The sequence below is a fragment of the Pristiophorus japonicus genome, unplaced genomic scaffold (assembly GCF_044704955.1).
Source record: "Pristiophorus japonicus isolate sPriJap1 unplaced genomic scaffold, sPriJap1.hap1 HAP1_SCAFFOLD_52, whole genome shotgun sequence".
Taxonomy (NCBI): Eukaryota; Metazoa; Chordata; class Chondrichthyes; family Pristiophoridae; genus Pristiophorus; species Pristiophorus japonicus.
In genome coordinates, this window is record NW_027254426.1 from 3,875,854 (window position 1) to 3,898,394 (window position 22,541).

General features: G+C 46.0%; 2 non-coding genes across 2 annotated transcripts; one reads left to right on the forward strand and one right to left on the reverse strand.

Annotated features, from left to right (window-relative positions):
- Positions 1-443: 443 nt before the first annotated feature.
- On the reverse strand, positions 444-515 carry trnaw-cca (transfer RNA tryptophan (anticodon CCA)). The gene has a single exon. It is a non-coding gene; the product is annotated as a tRNA-Trp (tRNA).
- A 10,211-nt stretch (positions 516-10,726) lies between these two features.
- Positions 10,727-10,800, forward strand: trnan-auu (transfer RNA asparagine (anticodon AUU)). The gene has a single exon. It is a non-coding gene; the product is annotated as a tRNA-Asn (tRNA).
- Positions 10,801-22,541: the final 11,741 nt, after the last annotated feature.

The following is a 22,541-nucleotide window of genomic DNA, read 5'->3' on the forward strand; positions in this document are numbered from 1 at the left end:
CCAGAAAATATTCCCGTCTGGTGAGCTTTCGCGTGTGAAGCGAACGTGTTAACCGCGACACTGCGGAAACATCTCCACTTTCAGCACCAGGTCAGACGGAAATGTTAAGCGAGCAGGTGAACTGCTGAATCCCAGTTTTAAGGAGTTGGTCGTGGTGTCAAACAATGAGTTTCGCTTAATGATTAAAAATAATAAATGTCAGAAGTTGGATTCAAACCCACACCTCCAGAGAAAACTGCGATCTAATCACAGCACCTTAGACCGCTCGCCGGTGTGTGTGGCCACCTGCAAGTTGATTTGGAAGTTGTGTGTCCTGTCACATGAATTAAATGAGGGCAGCAGGCGTATCTCTGCCTGACACCGGGGAAACAGTGAGACAGACCTTGCAACAAGGGTCTGGTTGTTGCCAAACAGCAAAGAAAATATTAATTCTGAAAGAACAGTGACCCCGACGTGATTTGAACACGCAACCTTCTGATCTGGAGTCAGACACGCTACCGTTGCGCCACGAGGCCTACACAATGTGTTTGAGATGTTCCTCTATATGAAGCTTTCACAATACAAGGGGCTTTAAATTCCCCGCCCATTCCCAGCAGGTGTCAGAAGCAACGCTCACCTGCCAGTCACCGTATGTTTTTTTCTTAAACTTTTGTGTTGCTTTTATGGAAAAGCATCATTAATAAACCCGTCACCTTCTTTTGCACAATGAAAGTAATGCTAAATGAGGGACAGTCGATACTTCAAACATTTGTCCTGTGCTTTGCGGAGCGGGCAGGGAAGTGGACCTGAGTCCATGATCGCATCGATCATGATCGTATTAAATGGTGGAGCAGGCTCGAGGGGCGTATGACCGACTCCTGCTCCTATTTCTTTTGTTCTTATGTTCTTCAGCATGTTGACCCATTTCACACACTGTATTGCCGATGTCACCAGGAATCTGGGGCAACTTTTGTCAAATTTAACAGCACCAGTTATTCATTCCGTGCAGAGAAAGTAGAATCAGTCGTGAAGATAAAATCCCATGGTGATCATTTTCAGATTCAACGCAGTAGGATTTCAAATAAAGTGAAAGAATTTTACAGTGAAAAGATTTGGAAGTTTTACTTGTATTTGTGTCTTTAATTAAACTTTGTGACGTCTGACTCCCGTTCATGCCTCTGCTGAATAAGAAAGGAGGGTTTGACGTTGACCAGACTGCACTGCCCCTGATATTTGTGAGATCATCCTTTATATTCAGTGGTTTCTCGCCCTTTGATGGGCTGCAGTGTGGCGGATATCACGTTGGCCTCACACGCGAAAGTTCCCGGTGGATCCGTTTTCTCTCACTGAAAGTTATCTATTTATTGGTTAAATAAAGAGCAATTCAGGAATAAGGGAGCCTTTCTACCAGGAGAATAAATAGCTAATAAAAACAGCAAATGCTGGAAATCTCAGCAGGTCAGGCAGCATTTTCCAGGAGACTAAACTCTCCTCCGATTGTTCCCTTATAGCAAGTTAAACATAATGTTTCTACCCAGAATCAAACCGGGTACTTTTCACGTATAAAGCAAATGTGATAACCACTGCACTACAGAAACCTCTGGCACAGCAGCCCCAACAGAGGGGAGCTGACCAGTGAGCTCCCTCTGTGCTGATCGGGAATGTGTTGGCTCACCTTAAACAACTTCTGTCCCACACTGAAAACTCTCAATCCTTCTCCTCCGCTGCCCTTTACAGAAATGTCACGGATCACCCAGCCACCGTGTTCACTTCCACATCCTCACAGTGGGGCCACAGAGGCTCCTACCGTCTCCCCGCGATCAGTGAACTCACCCAGTTTGTAAAATTAAACCCCGAACACGTGCCCAGCAAAGGGCAGGAGAAGCCAGATAGTCTGTATGCTCGATCTATCACAGAAAGTATTGGTATTCATGGTGATTACAGCAATTATTAATTGTCTCACAAACCTCAATTATTTTTATGCGATGAATTGATCGAGAATTGAAACCAGTTTAGTGCGCCGGATCTTAATCCCTCGACCACCAGGGAACGGTTATGATACATGTAGATATATTTATATATATTTATATATGAACCTGAATATCAACGGCTCGCTACCTAGACCTCATGGTGCAACGGTAGTGCATCTAACTTTGAGTGAGAGAAATTGTTCCACAGTGATAACCATTTCATCTTTTGTTCCCTTTTAAACACTAGAAACTGAGACAGGGGGAATAAATAGAGAAATAAAAGCACAGGGATAAAGACAAGAGGAAGAGAGAAGGGGAAAGATACTATCCCCACCCAGAACTAATGCAGAAACCCTTCTGCTGCGCTCGGGGTGGCCACCCACAGCCTGGATACACTAACGGGAGAACACCAGCGGCAGGTCGGGGCCATAAAAGGAACGGCGAGCGGCCCTGGGAGCAGCTTGGAGGTCCCGGGAGACTACTCCAGGGAGCAGCGCGAGCTGGTGCAGGAGGGCGGCGGCAGCGAAGTGTGACGTCATCAAGGTCCAGATCGGTGATTGGAGCGTGGGCAGATACAGCAGGAGCGGCGAGATCGGGGCGAAGGAGCGGTGAGAGACTGTAGAGGGATGTGATCGGTGCCCAGCAGAGGCATGAGTTCGGGGCCAGGGGCCCAGAATTAGCACGGGCCAGCCCACTCTGCGATATGTGTGTGCACCAGGTCCGCGCAGCAGAGCTGGTTGCCTGTCGTCTTGGTTAACCCTTGCCATTGGACCAAGACCTCGCTCTGTCAAGCCCGTGTGATGGCTGGGGTGCAACGGCCACCACACGTTAAAAAAATCCACGCACAGGCATCTTCCACCCTTCGGGATGTCGTTCGGATCCTTCATTGAAACACCTGTGAAATCATCCTTTTTCAGCGTGGAAGCAAGTCATCCTCGTTTCGAGGGACCGCCTATGATGATGATGATGATGGATACATTAACGTCCCAACAGCTCATTGACTGCAGGATTGGGACCGTGCGGCGCTTCAGAAGACATGTCGAAAAGGCCAAGTCACTAATTTCGTTTCATGTGCTCCTCCGATCAAGAACAGCAACACACATTAAAAATGCTTCAATGATAGTTACATCTTATCTCCACATTTGCTAAGCAGGTGATGTGTTGGTCTAGGGGTATGATTCTTGCTTCGTTGGTTGTTATTTGAAATTTGCAGAAAGATCCTGGCTTCAAATCCCAGACCAGCCGTGAGATTGCATTGAAATTTTGCAAAGAAGGACTTGTATTTCTGCAGCGTCTGTCAGGAACTCATGATGCCCCAAAGCGCTTCACAGCCGTTGAGTTGCCTTTGAAATGTTGTCATGTGAAGAAAGATGTGCCCAAATCACCTCAACTCTTTGCAAACCAGTTCATAGAATCAAAGAAGTTTACAGCACGGAAGGAGGCCATTTCGGTCCATCGTGTCCGCGCCGGCCAACTCGAGGCTCTCCAGCCTCATCCCACTTTCCAGCTCGAGGTCCATAACCCTGCAGGTTACGGCACTTCAGGTGCACATCCAAGCACTTTTTAAATGTGGTGAGGGTTTCTGCCTCTACCACCCTTTCAGGCAGTGAGTTCCAGACCCCCACTTTCCTCTGCATGAAGACATTTCCCCTCTAAACTTTCGGCCAATTACTGTAAATTTATGCCTCCTTGTTTCCCTCTGCTAAGGGAAATAGGTCCTTTCTATCCACTATATCTCGGAACCTCATCATTTTATACACCTCAATGAGGTCTCCCCTCAAACTCTGTTCCATGGAAAACAAACCCAGCCTATCTAATCTGTCCTCATGGCTAAGATTCTCCACTGCCAGCAACATCCTTGTAAATCTCCTCTGCACCATCTTCAGTGCAATCATGTCCTTCCTGTAATATGGCGACCAGAACTGCAAGCAGTACTCCAGCTGTGACCTAACCTGCCCCACCGACCCCATCTCTTGTATTCTATGCCTCGGCTACTAAAGGCAATCATTCCATATTCCTTCTCAACGACCTTAGCTACCTGGCCTGCTACTTTCAGTGATCTTTGGACATGCACTCGCTGGATTCTGGGGAGGACCCAGCAGATTGGAAAACTGCAAATGTAATGCCCCTATTTAAAAAAGGAGGCAGACAAAAAGCAGGAAACTATAGACCAGTTCGCCTAACATCTGTGGTTGGGAAAATGTTGGAATCCATTATTAAAGAAGCAGTAGCAGGATATAGAAACATCGAAAAATAGAAAATAGGTGCAGGAGTAGGCCATTCGGCACTTCGAGCCTGCACCAACCTTCAATAAGATCATGGATGATCATTCAGCTCAGTACCCCTTTCCTGCTTTCTCTCCATACCCCTTGATCCCTTTAGCTATCAGAGCCACGTCACCCTCTTGAACATATCTAACATCTGGCATCAACAACTCTGCTGCAGAGAATTCCACAGGTTAACAACTCTCTGAGCGAAGAAGTTTCTCCTCATCTCAGTCCTAAATGGCTTACCCCTTATCCCATATACTCCGACCCCTGGTTCTGGTAGTCCCCAACATCAGGACCTGTCCAGTCCCGTCAGAATTTTATATGTTTCTATGAGATCCCCTCTCAGTCTTCCAAACTCCAGTGATCTCTCGATCCCTTGATTCCCCGAGACTCGAAAAATCTATCTAACGCAGCCTTGAATATATTCAGAGACTCAGCATTCACAAGCATGTGGGGCAGAAAATTCCAAAGATTCATATCCCTCTGAGTGAAGAAATTCCTCCTCATCTCTGTCTTAAATGGCCGACCCCTTAACCTGAGACTGTGGCCCCTGGTTCGAGACACTCCAGCCCGGGGGAAACAACCTCTCAGCATCTACCTTGTCAATCCCCTTCAGAATATTGTGTGTTTCAATGAGATCACCTCTCATTCTTCTAAACTCTGGAGAGTATCGGCCCATTCTACACAATCTCTCAACTTAAGACAGTCCTCTCATCCCAGGAATCAATCTGGTGAACCACTGTTGTACCACCTCCCAGGCAATTATTTCCTTCCTCAAATAAGGAGACCAAAACTGTGCACAGTACTCCAGGTGTGGTCTCACCAGGGCCCTGTACAATTGTAGCAAGACTTCCTTACTCTTGTACTGTGGGCTATATATTAGGTACTATGGGCCGAGTGCCCTGTTTTTTGGCTGTTTCGATGGTTGTATAAAAAGTTATTAAAATTGACAGTTGCTCGGGAAATATATTTGTATTTCCTGCAGTGTACTCCTTACGCTTCAAGGGCTAGATTTTCCCCAAGCAGTTTTGTCGGCGCACTGACCTCAAGCGCACCGACTTTGCGCGCTGGAAAAGGCTCGCGGAAAAACTCGCCCCATCCTGGCCGCTGTGTACAGTCCCCGGAGTCCTGGCGTGGCGTCGATGGTGAAGTGGGGGGCGGAGCCAAATGCCTGCGCTGAAAACACTGCTGACACCTTCGCACATGGGCAGTAGGGAGAGAAAACTTGGCACTCTGCCATTTTTAAACAGTGTCAAACCCGATGAAAAGCACAGCAGCTTCTCAGCTTCTCCGGTCGCTCGGCGGGCTCTCCCCCTGTCCCTCCCCGATAAAACGCACAGCTCCAGCAGCTGCAACTTCTCCGGTCCACAAGCTCACACTTCTCCGGTGTGTAGAGGCAGTATTTCCCCTTCTCTCTTCCTCTTGTCTATATCCCTCGGCTTTGTTTTCTGGATTTATTCCCCCGGCCTCACTTTATGTGTTTAAAAGGGAACAAAAGATGAAGTGTGTGACACTCAGGAACAATTTCTCTCACTCAAATATATCTATTTAGTGAAGTGAAATAAAGAGCAATTGAAGAATAAGGGAGAAGCCACTGTCACCCTTTTGACAGGAGAATAAACTCGCCCATGGCTGTTCATCCACAGAAAGTTTAAACATAATCTTCCTGCACGGGATCCTTCCGCGCGGAAAGCAAACGTGATAACGGCTCCACTGCGGAAACCGCTCTGACCAGAAGTACAGCAGAGTGCAGCTGACCAGTGAATGCCTTCTGTGCTGATCGGGAATGTGTTGGCTCACCTTAAACAACTTTTGTCCCTCACTGACAGCTGTCAATCCTTCTCCTCCGCTGCCCTTTACACAAACATGTCAATGATCCCCACCCGCCACCCCACATCCCCATCGTGTTATCTTCCATGTTAGCACAGTGGGGCCGCGGAGACACCTACTCTCTCCCCACGGTTAGTGAACTCAGTCAGTCTGTAAAATTAAAGGGGAACAAGTGTCCCGCAAAGGGCAGGGGAAGGGAGAGAGTCTGTAACCTGGGTTTAATTGTTTGTCAAAGGCTACCCGTCCTGTTGTGTATTTCCAGCAGTTTCCTACTTTCACAGGTGGAGATACCGGGGCTGGACAATGTTCCTTAAATACAATGAGGTCGGGATAAAAGTTCCTCACATACTCAGGGCAAATTAAATGATTGAAGTTCTACAATGGATTAATTAATGATGTTTGAATCAATGAATCTTCTTTTCCACATGAGATGCATGTAACTCTTTCTTCTAAGGTTTTAATTTTGATGGAAGTGCAATTTCCCTGGCCGGAAATCGACCCAGGGCCGCGGTGATGAGAGCGCCGAATCCTAATCACTGGACCACCAGGGAACGCTGCATTGCTGCATCGCTGCATCGTAATGCTTGGTGTCATTATTGTCCTTTTCAATCCACTTGTTTCACAACGAAACACTTCGTAACCGTGATCTGAATTTAACGCCACGTCATTCTTTGAAATCACCTTTAAATGATTGGGTAAAACCACTCCTTGTACCAGCGAAAAACACCTTCGATTCCAGGTCATGGCGGTAACTTCTGTAACAGCTTTTTTCAATTCAAAACCTTATAAAATTGAAGACATGCAGCTAATAAGAAAAAATAAGAATTAATTAAATCACAGTTAAATAACCGATAACCTTTTTCAGGATGAAATAAATATTAATATAGCTACTGAGGGACAGTAGTATCTTTAATCATTCATTTTCTCTTTACATGTGATGAATTTTTATCCCGATCTCATTTACATGCTGTATGAGAAATTGTAAGTCTTTATGACTCAGTTGTAAAACCATTGATTGTGTGTGTGTCTATTCTTGATAGGAGGAGCACTTGAGACCGAAGTTCCAGTTCGATATATGCATCAATAGAATCAATTTTCACCAGTTCCTTTAAACCCAATAACATAATTTATTTTGATTGGAGTGGATGGAGGAACATGATCCATGTAAAAAATTGTTATCATTTTACTTGTGCTGAATGCTCATAAAAGTATTGGAGTGGGAACTCACTGGATAACAGCAAAGCTTGCAATGTTTGCGGAATATATTCGTGCAGCCAAAATGCACAATGACAACCCGGAACTGTGCGGCACCGAATCCTCGGGGAAAAACATTAAATGGCTTCGCCCGGAGATGGGTTTGGATTACCCACCTTTCAGTTACCAGCCGAATGCGCTAAACCATTGCGCCACAGATACACACTGCAAGACATGCAAAACCAGGGTGTCAGTCAGTTAAAGCTTCAGATTGCTCCGACCGGGATCGAACTTATCCACTCTCAGTTGTACTTTTCCAAAGTAAATGGTGGGACATTCATTGTGGATGTGTGGAAGTAGTCTGGTCCCGCACACTGCAGACACTTCCATGTCACCACCAACAAGCTCTCCCACAACCGGTGTGATCTACCTTCCAGCCTTCCGGTGCATGTCTGTGACGAAGTATGGTTCAAAAGTTTTGGACATTTGGTTCCATGGTGAAATGGTGAGCTCTCTTGATTTTAAATCTAGCGATCTGAGTTTAAATCTCGGTGAAACATAAATTCTTGTTGTCCCAGCTGCTGAAAATTTGGGACAAACAAGTGAAAGACACCTGGTGCTGGTGGGCAGTTTTGTTGCCTTTTTAATTGATGCTTGATCTACAAGTCTAGTTGTCAAATTGTGTGCTCAACCGTCAGTTATCTGCTGCAAATCACCGGAGGACAAATCACTTTGTTGTCGAATGCTGCCTTTGTCTGCACAATGTGTGCTGAGATTATCTGTGCAATATGCATTCCGCAGGATGAATAAAAGCAATGCTTTTTGAAATGCAGGCACTGCATGTTTTGCACTCGATAAAACGTTGCATTTTCTTTTCATTAATTTTACATTAATGCATTGCAATGCCAATGCACTTTTTACGTGGCAAGATCGATAATTAGCAGAGCGTAATGAAGACATCGCAAAGTTTCTGTTTAAAGAATGGACTCAGTCGAGAATATTTTGTGGATTTTATTTTTCTGAGACTATTTTCCCTGTGCTGGGGTCACCCTGCGCAGATATGTGAAAAATCTGGTTTTGTTAAAACTCCAGAGACCGCTGGCAGTTCGCTCGGACAAAAGAGCTGTCAGTCATCCATTGACAAAAGAGCTGTCGGAAGGAAGGGGGGCCACTGACAAAGCCACTCTAATTTGTAAAAGCACTTCTCACCTCCATCTCAGAAGGAGACACAGAACAATGAACCCACCAGCCTGGCCAGCCAAGGAGGAGCTGGGTCTTTCCCAACACAAAGGCTCAGAGAGATGCCCAGACTAAGGGCCATCAGCCCAATGCATGGGTGGGATGGCCCATCACTGACTAAGTACCCGTGCTTAGAAACAAAGGGGTTTTAAAGATTGGCGGGATAGATAGGGGTAGCAAGACTCCCAGAAAGACAGGGTCCTTTCCACTTTATTTTTAGCTTGGAGCTTGGTGTGAAGCTTGGAGCTTGCAGCTTGCAGCTTGTGTCTAGAGAGAGCCCTCTCTCCCTCTCGCTCTCGCTCCACCGATCCATGTACCAGAGGAAGGGGCCGCAGTACTGCAGAAGAAGCCACCGAGACTGAAGACCAGTCAGTGACTTCCCACAGCTGAGCTGAGCAAGGAAACGGGCTGCGTGTGGTGTGAACATGGTCGCGAGTGTCCCAAGCCAGTAACCAGATATCCCAAGCTAGCTGGGTAAGGGCTCAGGGTTTTCTCAGAAGTGAAGCTTTCCAGGGCTATTCTGGGGAGGGTAATTCATTGGTAGGGGTGGGGTTAGAATCCACCAGGGAATTACTGCGTGTTACTAGGTTCATTTCTGTACTGTATGTATGTTGTTTGTAACCGGGATTTTATTCTCCACAGAGACAGTGATTTCGTTTAGCAGTGCATGTTTTAGCCATTGTATGTTAGACCAAATAAATATACGACGATTTATCACTGAAGCATCCCTTTCCGTGACTCATTTAATTTACACTCTGAATAATAATTCCCGGATCTAGAACTTTCGTAACGTGGGGGCGATTCAAACCGTCCGTCTGGCAATTGGGCGAGATCACAAACACTGACAATATTTACGAAAGGATATACTTGCTTTGGAGGCAGTTCAGAGAAGGTTCACTGGGTTGACTCCGGAGATGAGGGGGTTGACTTATGAGAAAAGGTTGAGTAGGTGGGGCCTCTACTCATTGGAATTCAGAAGAATGTGAGGTGATCTTATCGAAACGTATAAGATAATGAGGGAGCTTGATAAGGTGGATGCAGAGGGGATGGTTCCACTGATAGGGGAGACTAGAACTAGGGGGCATAATCTCAGAATAAGGGGCCGCCCATTTAAATCTGTGATGAGGAGGAATTTCTTCTCTCAGAGGGTTGTAAATCTGTTGAACTCACTGCATCAGAGAGCTGAGAAAGCCACGACATTTAATACATTTAAGACAGAGATAGCTTCTTAACTGATAAGGGAATAAGGCTTATGTGGAACGGGCAGGAATGTGGACTTGAGTCCATGATCGGATCAGCCATGATCATATTAAATGGTGGAGCAGGCTCGAGGGGCCATATGGCCTACTCCTGCTCCTAGGTCTTAAGTTCTTATGTTCTGAATAGCGACACACAAAAAAATGCTTTGATCATGGTTACACCTGATCTTCACGTTTGTCAAACAGTTGGCTCGTTGGTCTCGGGCTGTGATTCTCTCTTCGGAGTTGTTCATTGAAATTTACGAGGGGTCCCAGAGGAGCCCTGATATTGCTCGCATATTTTGAAATTGCATCGAACTTTTTCAAAGTAGGACTTGCATATCTGCAGCGCCTTTCAGGAACTCATGACGCCCCAAAGCGCTTTACAGCCATTGAGTTATGTTTGAAGTGTTGTAGTTTGGGGAAAGATGTGCCCAGATCACCAAACATGTACCTCAACTCTTTGCAAAGAGTTTGGTGCAAATGATCAGGCGTCTCAGGGGCTTGGACTTTCTTTGAATAAGTTCTGCTTGTACCTGCATTCAAGCTTGAAACAGCAACTGGCCTTCGATCTCACGGGACGTTTGGGGTAGATATGCGTTGCTTTCAATATTTGAAATTTCACCAAGCAAAGAAACGGTGAATCCAACTGTCCCTGTAAGCATTTAGTTCCCGTTTAATCACAGGAATATCCGCAGTCAGGAGCTGAAAAGGAATTCAAACCTAATACCGGCTTCGGGACAATCAGAATACTTCGTCACAGACAAGGCACCGGAAGGCTGGAAGGTAGATCACACCGGTTGCGGGAGAGCTGGTTGGTGGTGACATGGAAGTGTCTGCAGTGTGCGGGACCAGACTGCTTCCACGCATCCACAATGAATGTCCCTCCATTTATTTGGGAAAAGTACAACTGAGAGTGGACAAGTTCCATCCCGGTCGGAGCAATCTGAAGCTTTAACTGACTGACACCCTGGTTTTGGATGTCTTGCACCTTATACTTCCATCAGTCTCTGTGGCGCAATGGGTTAGCGCGTTCGGCTATTAACCGAAAGGTTGGTGGTTCGAGCCCACCCAGGGACGAAGAGTTTAACTATTTTTCCCCGAGTATTCGGTGCCGCACAGTCCCAGGTTGTCATTGTGCGTTTTGGCTGCACGAATCTATTCTGCAAATGTTGCCAGCAGTGCTGTTATCCAATTAGTTCCCACTCCAATATTTTATGAGCATTCAGTTCAAGTAAAACGATAACAATTTTTTACATGGATCATGTTCCATCCAGCCCATTAGAAATAAATTATGTTATTGGGTTTAAAGAAACTGGTGGAAATTGATTCTATTGGTACATATATAGAACTGGAACTTCGGTCTCAAGTGCTCCTCCTATCAAGTATAGACACACACACAATCAATGGTTTTACAACTGAGTCATAAACACTTACAATTTTAAACCATTCTCATACAGCGTGTAAATGAGACAGGGATAAAACTTCATCACATGTAAAGAGAAAATGAATAATTGAGGATACCAATGTTCCTCAGTAATTATATTATTATTTATTTTATTCTGAAGAAGGTTATCGGCTAATTAACGGTGATTAAAAGAATTCTTACTTTTGCACGTTGGCTGCATGTCGTCAATTTTATCAGGTTTTGAATTTAAAAATGGGTTACAATGCTGGTTGAATACATGACCCCAAAGTCTTTTTGGGATCACAGGTTGAGTCTCTCTGGTGGTTTACGCTCTCTTGTAGAGCGCCTGAGTTGGGGCTCCGGTTGTTGGGCGCTGGCCTGTGTGTCTGCTGTTTGCGGTGCCTTAGGCCTATCCGGACTGCCCACAGTGACTGGGCTCTCCTCCCTTTGGTTCCAGTGTTCGGTCACCTGTGCTGGAGTGAACTCTGTATCGTGTTCTTCCTCTGCTTCTTCTATGGGGTTGCTGAACCTCCTTTTTGTTTGATCCACGTGTTTGCGGCAGATTTGTCCATTGGTTAGTTTAACTACCAGAAACCTATTGCCCTCTTTGGCAATCACAGTGCCTGTGAGCCATTTAGGCCCTGCAGTGTAGTTGTGGACAACAACAGGGTATTTACACCAATATATCGTGCCCCCGCATTCCTGTCATGGTAGTTATATTGTGATTGGCGCCTGCTCTCAACAATTTCTTTCATGGTGTGGTGTATAAGGGATAACGGGATTTGAGCATCCTTATCATGAGCAGCCCTGCGGGTGGAACCCCTGTGAGTGAGTGTGGTTGGGATCTATTGGACAACAGGAGGCGTGATAAGTGGCTTTGTAGGGAACCCCCTTGGATTCTGAGCATTCCCTGTTTGATTATCTGCACTTTTCGTTCTGCCTGGCCGTTTGAGGCTGGCTTGAACGGTGCCTTTCTGACATGGTTAATTCCATTGCCTGCCATGAAGTCCTGGAATTCAGTGCTTGTGAAGCACAGGCCATTGTCGCTGACCAAGATGTCCGCTAGACCGTGGGAGGAGAACATTGCCCGTAGACTTTCTACCGTGGCAGAGGATGTGCTTGAATTTAAAATGTCACACTCGATCCATTTGGAGTGAGCGTCTAATACAACCAAAAACATTTTTCCGATGAAAGGACCTGTGTAGTCATCATGGATTCGTGACCAAGGCTTGGCGGGCCATGGCCAGGGGCTAAGGGGGGCTTCCCTGGGCGCATTGCACAGCTGGGCACACGTGTTGTACCTGCGAACACAAACTTCCAGATCTGCATCTATCCCTGGCCACCAAATGTGTGACCTGGCAATTGCCTTCATCATGACAATGCCCGGATGCTCATTGTGGAGTTCTCTGATGAACACCTCTCTGCCCATCTGGGGCATGACTACACGGTTTCCCCACAGTCGGCAATCGGCCTGAATCGAGAGTTCATCCCTGCCCCTGTGAAATGGTTTAAATTCCTCAGGGCATGCCCTGTACGTGGCTGCCCAGTCCCCATGCAGGACACATTTCTTGACGAGAGACAAAAGCGGGTCTCTATTTGTCCAGACTTTAGTCTGACGGGCTGTCACGGGTGAGCCATCGCTTGCGAAAGCTTCAACAGCCATGACCATCTCAGCGGCATGCTCGGTAGCCCCCTCAGTGGTGGCTGGTGGGAGCCTGCTGAGTGCATCGGCGCATTTTTCAGTGCCCGGTCTGTGCCGAATTGTGTAGTCATAGGTGGCTAACGTGAGTGCCCACCTCTGTATGCGGACCGATGCGTCTGCATTTATGGCCTTGTTGTCGGCCAAAAGGGACGTGAGGGGTTTGTGATCTGTCTCCAGCTCAAATTTCCTGCCAAACAGGTACTGGTGCATTTTCTTTACCGAATATACACATGCGAGCGCCTCCTTTTCTATCATCCCGTAGCCCCTTTCTGCCTGGGACAGACTTCTGGAGGCATAAGCTACCGGCTGTAACTGACCCTTGGCATTGACCTGCTGCAACACACACCCGACACCATAGGACGACGCATCGCACTTTAACACAAGTTTCTTACATGGGTCATATCGCGTTAACAGAACAGATTGTTGGAACATAACAAATTGTGTGCTCTATTAAAAGCCCTTTCCTGGCTGTCCCCCCAGACCCATTCGCGACCTTTGCTTAGGAGCACGTGTAGCGGCTCTAGCAGCGTGCTCAATTTGGGAAGAAAGTTACCAAATAGTTGGGGAGCCCCAGGAACAAACGCAGCTCCGTCGTGTTGCGGGGTCTGTGTGCTCTCTGGATCGCTTCCGTCTTGGACGCAGGAGGGCTCATCCCTTCTACTCCTACCGTCATCCTCAGGAATTCTACCTCTGGAGCTAGGAAGATGCACTTCGCCTTTTTCAGTCGCAGCCCTACCCGGTCCAGTCTGCGTAGCACCTCCTCCAGGTTGTGGAGGTGTTCTTCAGTATCGTAACCCGTGATGAGGATGTCGTCCTGAAAAACCACCGTCCCTGAAATCGACTTGAGGAGGCTTTCCATATTTCATTGGAAGATCGCGGCGGCCGAGCGAATCCCGAACGGACATCTGTTGTACTCAAACAACCCTTGTATGTCGTGATGGTGGTTAGCTTCATCAACTCTCTCGCCAGCTCCTGGGTCATGTAAGCTGAGGTCACGTCCAATTTTGAAAAAAGTTTGCCACCGGATAGCATCGCAAAGAGATCCTCCACTCTCGGTAGCGGGTACTGGTCTTGGAGTGACACCCGATTGATGGTGGCCTTGTAATCACCATATATCCTCACCGACCCATCCGCCTTGAACACCGGTACAATCGGGCTCGCCCAGTCACTGAATTCGACTGGCAAAATGATACCTTCCCTCAGCAGGCGGTTCAATTCACCTTCTATCTTTTCCCACATCACGTACGGCACCGCTCTGGCCTTGTGGTGTCCTGGCCTGGCTTCCGGGTTTATGTGAATCACTACCTTGGCCTCCATGAAAGTGCCAATGCCGGGTAGAAATAATGAGTCAAATTTGTGCAGGATCTGTGAGCATGAAACTCGCTCCACAGAGGAAATAGCATTAACATAAACCCATTTCCAGTTCATGACAGCAAGCCAACTCCTCCCCAGTAGTGCGGCACCGTCCCCCGGGACAACCCAGAGTGGCAACCTGTTTACGAATCTTTGTGGGTCACGATTGTCGTGGCAATGCCAAGAAGCAGAATGATCTCCTTGGTGTATGTCCGTTGCTGTGCGTCAATCGGTGATATTTTTGGCCCGACTGGCCTTGTACGCCCACAACTTTTCAAACTATTTGTTACCCATCAGGGACTGGCTAGCCCCCGTGTCTAGCTCCATTGATACTGGGATGCCACTGAGGAGCACTTTCATCATTATCGGTGGCGTCCTGGTGTATGAACTGTATACGTGCTCCACATGAACTCACTGAACTTCAGCTACCAGCGATTTCCCCCAGCGTTCAATTCTGCAATTTCTGTAGGTATTTTGCTCATCTCTGCAACCTCCGGCTGAGTTTGTGCCTCCATGCCTCCAACATGAGCTGTTGTTGGAAACAAAAGATCCCTTGCTAGTCAATCGTCCCTGACTACCCCTGTGACTGTCCTTGAGTGTGTCATTAACAGGTGTTGATGGCCCCATTACTGGCCACATTGTCCCTTGCAATTTTGTGAATCACCGTTCTGCTTGCCATTATCTCTGTCGAACTCCCCCTCTGGGTTCGACTACATGTTGGGGCATGCCCGATTGCCCTTGTCTGCCTGGAGAACTGTGTGCTGCTTCAACAATGTTGATTCTCTGTCCCAACCATTCCTTAACACAGTATCTCTCGTCTATACTGCTAGCGGCCATGCTCACGTGGTTTAAATCCCAGTTTCTCATCGCCATTGATACATCCTTACTATACAGCAGAAATGCACACGAGGCCCAGGCTTGAGAGAAGGTCAGTCTGTGGCCTGTCCTTTATTCCTGAGCACTCAAGTGATGAAAGTGGGTGGAGCTTCCCCTTTTATACCTGAAGGTCCAGGTTAGAAGTGTCTCCCACAAGTTCACCCCCTAGTGGTCATTGTTCTCACAGTGTACAACTGAGGTCAGATTATATATGGGTTACAATGTTGGTTGAATACATGACAATAAGCACTTAAAATTTTAAACCATTCTCCTAAAATACAGTGTGTAAACGAGATAGGGATAAAAGTTCATCACATAGAAACATAGAAACATAGAAAATAGGTGCAGGAGCAGACCATTCAGCCCTTCTAGCCTGCACCGCCATTCAACGAGTTCATGGCTGAACATGAAACTTCAGTACCCACTTCCTGCTTTCACGCCATACCCCTTGATCCCCCGAGTAGTAAGGACTTCATCTAACTCCCTTTTGAATATATTTAGTGAATTGGCCTCAACTACTTCCTGTGGTAGAGAATTCCACATGTTCACCACTCTCTGGGTGAAGAAGTTTCTCCTTATCTCGGTCCTAAATGGCTTACCCCTTATCCTTAGACTGTGACCCCTGGTTCTGGACTTCCCCAACATTGGGAACATTCTTCCTGCATCCAACCTGTCCAAACCCGTCAGAATTTTAAACGTTTCTATGAGGTCCCCTCTCACTCTTCTGAACTCCAGTGAATACAAGCCCAGTTGATCCAGTCTTTCTTGATAGGTCAGTCCCACCATCCCGGGAATCAGTCTGGTGAATCTTCGCTGCACTCCCTCAATAGCAAGTATGTCCTTCCTCAAGTTAGGAGACCAAAACTGTACACAATACTCCAGGTGTGGCGTCACCAAGGCCCTGTACAACTGTAGCAACACCTCCCTGCCCCTGTACTCAAATCCTCTCGCTATGAAGGCCAACATGCCATTTGCTTTCTTAACCGCCTGCTGTACCTGCATGCCAACCTTCAATGACTGATGTACCATGACACCCAGGTCTCGTTGCACCTTCCCTTTTCCTAATCTGTCACCATTCAGATAATAGTCTGTCTCTCTGTTTTTACCACCAAAGTGGATAACCTCACATTTATCCACATTATACTTCATCTGCCACGCATTTGCCCACTCACCTAACCTATCCAAGTCACTCTGTAGCCTCATAGCATCCTCCTCGCAGCTCATACTGCCACCCAACTTAGTGTCATCCGCACATTTGGAGATACTACATTTAATCCCCTCGTCTAAATCATTAATGTACAATGTAAACAGCTGGGGCCCCAGAACAGAACCCTGCGGTACCCCACTAGTCACTGGCTGCCATTCCGAAAAGTACCCATTTAATCCTACTCTTTGCTTCCTGTCTGACAACCAGTTCTCAATCCACGTCAGCACACTACCCCCAATCCCATGTGCTTTAACTTTGCACATTAATCTCCAGTGTGGGACCTTGTCGAAAGCCTTCTGAAAGTCCAAATATACCACATCAACTGGTACTCCTTTGTCCACTTTATTGGAAACATCCTCAAAAAATTCCAGAAGATTTGTCAAGCATGATCTCCCTTTCACAAATCCATGCTGACTTGGACCAATCATGTCACCATTTTCCAAATGCGCTGCTATGACATCCTTAATAATTGATTCCATCATTTTACCCACTACTGAGGTCAGGCTGACCGGTCTATAATTCCCTGCTTTCTCTCTCCCTCCTTTTTTAAAAAGTGGGGTTAGATTGGCTACCCTCCACTCGATAGGAACTGATCCAGAGTCAATGGAATGTTGGAAAATGACTGTCAATGCATCCGCTATTTCCAAGGCCACCTCCTTAAGTACTCTGGGATGCAGTCCATCAGGCCCTGGGGATGTATCGGCCTTCAATCCCATCAATTTCCCCAACACAATTTCCCGACTAATAAAGATTTCCCTCAGTTCCTCCTCCTTAATAGACCCTCTGACCACTTTTATATCCGGAAGGTTGTTTGTGTCCTCCTTAGTGAATACTGAACCAAAGTACTTGTTCAATTGGTCTGCCATTTCTTTGTTCCCCGTTATGACTTCCCCTGATTCTGACTGCAGGGGACCTACGTTTGTCTTTACTGACCTCTTGCTCTTTACATACCTATATGTAAAGAGAAAATTAATGATTGAAGCTAGTAAAAGATCCTCTCGGAATAAGTGATCACAGTATGGTTGAATTTGAAATACAGATTGAGGGTGAGGAAGTAGTGTCTCAAACGAGTGTACTATGCCGAAACAAAGGGGACTATAGTGGGATGAGGGCAGAGTTGGCTAAAGTAGACTGGAAACACAGACTAAACGGTGGCACAATTGAGGAACAGTGGAGCACTTTTAAGGGGCTCTTTCATAGTGCTCAACAAAAATATATTCCAGTGAAAAAGAAGGGCGGTAAGAGAAGGGATAACCAGCCGTGGATAACCAAGGAAATAAAGGAGAGTATCAAATTAAAAACCAATGCGTATAAGGTGGCCAAGGTTAGTGGGAAAATAGAAGATTGGGAAAATTTTGAACGACAGCAAAGAATGACTAAGAAAGCAATAAAGAAATGAAAGATAGATTACGAAGGTAAACTTGTGCAAAGCATAGAAACGGATAGTTAAAGCTTTTACCGATATGTAAAACGGAAAAGAGTGACTAAAATAAATGTTGGTCCCTTAGAAGATGAGAAGGGGGATTTAATAATGGGAATCTATATGGGTAGAGCTGCAGAATACCAAAGGGCAAAAAACGTTAGTGGGAGTTGTGTACAGACCTCCAAACAGTAGTAGTGATGTTGGGGAGGGCATCAAACATAAAATTAGAGGTGCGTGCAATAAAGGTGCAGCAGTTATAATGGGTGACTTTAATATGCACATAGACTGGATTAACCAAACTGGAAGTAATACGGTGGAGGAGGATTTCCTGGAGTGCACAAGGGATGGTTTTTTAGACCAATATGTCGAGGAACCAACTCGGGGGGAGGCCATCTTAGACTGGGTGTTGTGTCATGAGAGAGGATTAATTAGCAATTCTCATTGTGCGAGGCCCCTTGGGGAAGAGTGACCATAATATGGTGGAATTCTGGATTAGGATGGAGAATGAAACAGCTAATTCAGAGACCATGGTCCAGAACTTAAAGAAGGGTAACTTTGAAGGTATGAGGCGTGAATTGGCTGGGATAGATTGGCGAATGATACTGAAGGGGTTGACTGTGGATGGGCAATGGCAGACATTTAGAGACCGCATGAATGAACTACAACAATGTACATTCCTGTCTGGCGTAAAAATAAAAAAGGGAAGGTGGCTCAACCGTGGCTATCAAGGGAAATCAGGAATAGCATTATAGCCAAGGAAGTGGCATACAAATTGGCCAGAAATAGCAGCGAACCCAGGGACTGGGAGAAATTTAGAACTCAGCAGAGGAGGACAAAGGGTTTGATTAGGGCAGAGAAAATGGAGCACGAGAAGAAGCTTGCAGGGAACATTAAGACGGATTGCAAAAGTTTCTATAGATATGTAAAGAGAAAAAGGTGAGTAAAGACAAACGTAGGTCCCTGCAGTCAGAATCAGGGGACGTCATAACGGGGAACAAAGAAATGGCGGACCAATTGAACAAGTACTTTGGTTCGGTATTCACTGAGGAGGACACAAACAACCTTCCGGATATAAAAGGGGTCGGAGGGTCTAGTAAGGAGGAGGAACTGAGGGACATCCTTATTAGTCGGGAAATTGTGTTGGGGAAATTGATGGGATTGAAGGCCGATAAATCCCCAGGGCCTGATGCACTGCATCCCGGAGTACTTAAGGAGGTGACCTTGGAAATAGTGGATGCATTGACAGTCATTTTCCAACATTCCATTGACTCTGGAACAGTTCCTATGGAGTGGAGGGTAGCCAATGTAACACCACTTTTTAAAAAAGGAGGGAGAGAGAAAACAGGGAATTATAGACCGGTCAGCCTGAAATTGGAACTTGATAAAATGATGGAATCAATTATTAAGGATGTCATAGCAGTGCATTTGGAAAGAGGTAATATGATAGGTCCAAGTCAGCATGGATTTATGAACGGGAAATCATGCTTGACAAATCTTCTGGAATTTTTTGAGGATGTTTCCAGTAGAGTGGACAAGGGAGAGCCAGTTGATGTGGTATATTTGGACTTTCAGAAGGCTTTCGACAAGGTCCCACACAAGAGATTAATGTGCAAAGTTAAAGCACATGGGATTGGGGGTAGTGTGCTGACATGGATTGAGAACTGGTTGTCAGACAGGAAGCAAAGAGTAGGAGTAAATGGGGACATTTCAGAATGGCAGGCAGTGACTAGTGGGGTACCGCAAGGTTCTGTGCTGGGGCCCCAGCTGTTTACACTGTACATTAATGATTTAGACGAGGGGATTAAATGTAGTATCTCCAAATGTGCGGATGACACTAAGTTGGGTGGCAGTGTGAGCTGCGAGGAGGATGCTATGAGGCTGCAGAGCGACTTGGATAGGTTAGGTGAGTGGGCAAATGCATGGCAGATGAAGTATAATGTGGATAAATGTGAGGTTATCCACTTTGGTGGTAAAAACAGAGAGACAGACTATTATCTGAATGGTGACAGATTAGGAAAAGGGGAGATGCAAAGAGACCTGGGTATCATGGTACATCAGTCATTGAAGGTTGGCATGCAGGTACAGCAGGCGGTTAAGAAAGCAAATGGCATGTTGGCCTTCATAGCGAGGGGGTTTGAGTACAGGGGCAGGGACGTGTTGCTACAATTGTACAGGGCCTTGGTGAGGCCACAACTGGAGTATTGTGTACAGTTTTGGTCTCCTAACCTGAGGAAGGACATTCTTGCTATTGAGGGAGTGCAGCGAAGGTTCGCCAGACTGATTCCCGGGATGGCGGGACTGACCTATCAAGAAAGATTGGATCAACTGGGCTTGTATTCACTGGAGTTCAGAAGAATGAGAGGGGACCTCATAGAAACGTTTAAAATTCTGACGGGGTTAGACAGGTTAGATGCAGGAAGAATCTTCCCAAGGTTGGGGAAGTCCAGAACCAGGGGACACAGTCTAAGGATAAGGGGGAAGCCAATTAGGACCGAGATGAGGAGGAATTTCTTCACCAAGAGAGTGGTGAACCTGTGGAATTCTCTACCACAGAAAGTTGTTGAGGCCAATTCACTGAATATATTCAAAAAGGAGTTAGATGAAGTCCTTACTACTAGGGGAATCAAGGCGTATGGTGAGAAAGCAGGAATGGGGTACTGAAGTTACATGTTCAGCCATGAACTCATTGAATGGTGGTGCAGGCTAGAAGGGCCGAATGGCCTACTCCTGCACCTATTTTATATGTTTGTATGTTTCTAAATGTGGAAATGGCTGAGACCTTAAACAATTATTTTGCTTCGGTCTTCACAATGGAAGACACAGAAACCATGCCAGAAATTGCTGGTCAAAGGAATGTGGGAAGAGAGGACCTTGAAACAATCACTATCACTAGGGGGTAGTGCTGGACAGGCTAATGGGACTCAAGGTAGACAAGTCCCCTGGTCCTGATGAAATGCCAGGGTATTAAAAGAGATGGCGGATGTTATAGCAATTGCATTCGTTATAATCTACCAAAATTCTCTGTACTCTGCGGAGGTACCAGCGGATTGGAAAGCAGCTAATGTAACGCCTCTGTTTAAAAAAGGGGGCAGACAAAAGGCAGATAACGATAGGCTGCTTAGTTTAACATCTGTAGTAGGGAAAATGCTTGAAACTATCATGAAGGAAGAAATAGTGGGACATCAAGATAGGAATAGTGCAATCAAGCAGACGCAGCATGGATTCATGAAGGGGAAATCATGTTTAACTAATTTATTGGAATTCTTTGAGGATATGACGAGCATGTTGGATAGAGGTGTACCGATGGATGTGGTGTATTTAGATTTTCAAAAGGCATTCGATAAGGTACCACACAAAAGGTTACTGCAGAAGATAAAGATAGGCGGAGTCAGTGGAAATGTATTAGCATGGATAGAGAATTGGCTAGCTAACAGAAAGCAGAGAGTCGGGATAAATGGGCCCTTTTCGGGTTGGAAATCGGTGGTTAGTGGTGTGCCACAGGGCTCGGTGCTGGGACCACAACTGTTCACAATATACATAGATGACCTGGAAGAGGGGACAGAGTGTAGTGCAACAAAATTTGCAGATGACACAAAGATTAGTGGGAAAGCAGGTTGTGTAGAGGACAGAGAGGCTGCAAAGAGATTTAGATAGGTTAAATGAATGGGCTAAGGTTTGGCAGATGGAATACAATGTCGGAAAGTGTGAGGTCATCCACCTTGGGAAAAAAAAACAGTAAAAAGGGAATATTATTTGAATGGGGAGAAATTGCAACATACTGCGGTGCAGAGGGACATGGGGATCCTAGTGCATGAATCCCAAAAAGTTAGTTTGCAGATGCAACAGGTAATCAGGAAGGCGAATGGAATGTTGGCCTTCATTGCGAGAGGCATGGAGTACAAAAGCAGGGAGGTCCTGCTGCAACTGTATAGGGTATTGGTGAGGCCGCACCTGGAGTACTGCGTGCAGTTTTGGTCACCTTACTTAAGGAAGGATATACTAGCTTTGGATGGGGTACAGAGACAATTCACTCGGCTGATTCCGGAGTTGAGTGGGTTACCTTATGATGATAGATTGAGTAGACTGGGTCTTGACTCGTTGGAGTTCAGAAGGATGAGGGGTGATCTTGTAGAAACATTTAAAATAATGAAAAGGATAGACAAGATAGAGGCAGAGAGATTGTTTCCACTGGTCGGGGAGACTAGAACTTGGGGGCACAGCCTCAAAATGCGGGGGAGCCAATTTAAAACCAAGTTGAGAAGGAATTCCTTCTCCCAGAGGGTTGTGAATCTGTGGAATTCTCTGCCCAAGGAAGCAGTTGAGGCTAGCGCATTGAATGTATTCAAGTCACAGATCGATATTTTTTTAACCAATAAGGGAATTCAGGGTTATGAGGAGCGAGCGGATAAGTGGAGCTGAGTCCACGGCCAGATCAGCCATGATCTTGTTGAATGGCGGAGCAGGCTCGAGGGGCTAGATGGCCGACTCCTGTTCCTAATTGTTATGTTCTTATGTTCTTATGTACCAGTATCCCTCAGTAACCATATTATCATTTCTTTAATTCTGCAAAAGAAAGTTATCGGTTCATTGAACATGATTAAATGAATTAATTTTTTCACATTAGCTGCATGTTGACATTTATATAGGGCTATTAGTTTGAAAACTGTGTTGTAAATATTATCTCCCTGACCAAGAATCGAACCTATGTTGCGGTGGTACAAGGGGTGGATTCAGTGAATCATTTGAATGTGATTTCAAGTGGCGTTTACTGTAGTGTATGTAGTCACCTTTAGTAATGACTCCACGAGGCAATGTATGATACTTAAACTGTGGAGACCTGTAGTCATTTATT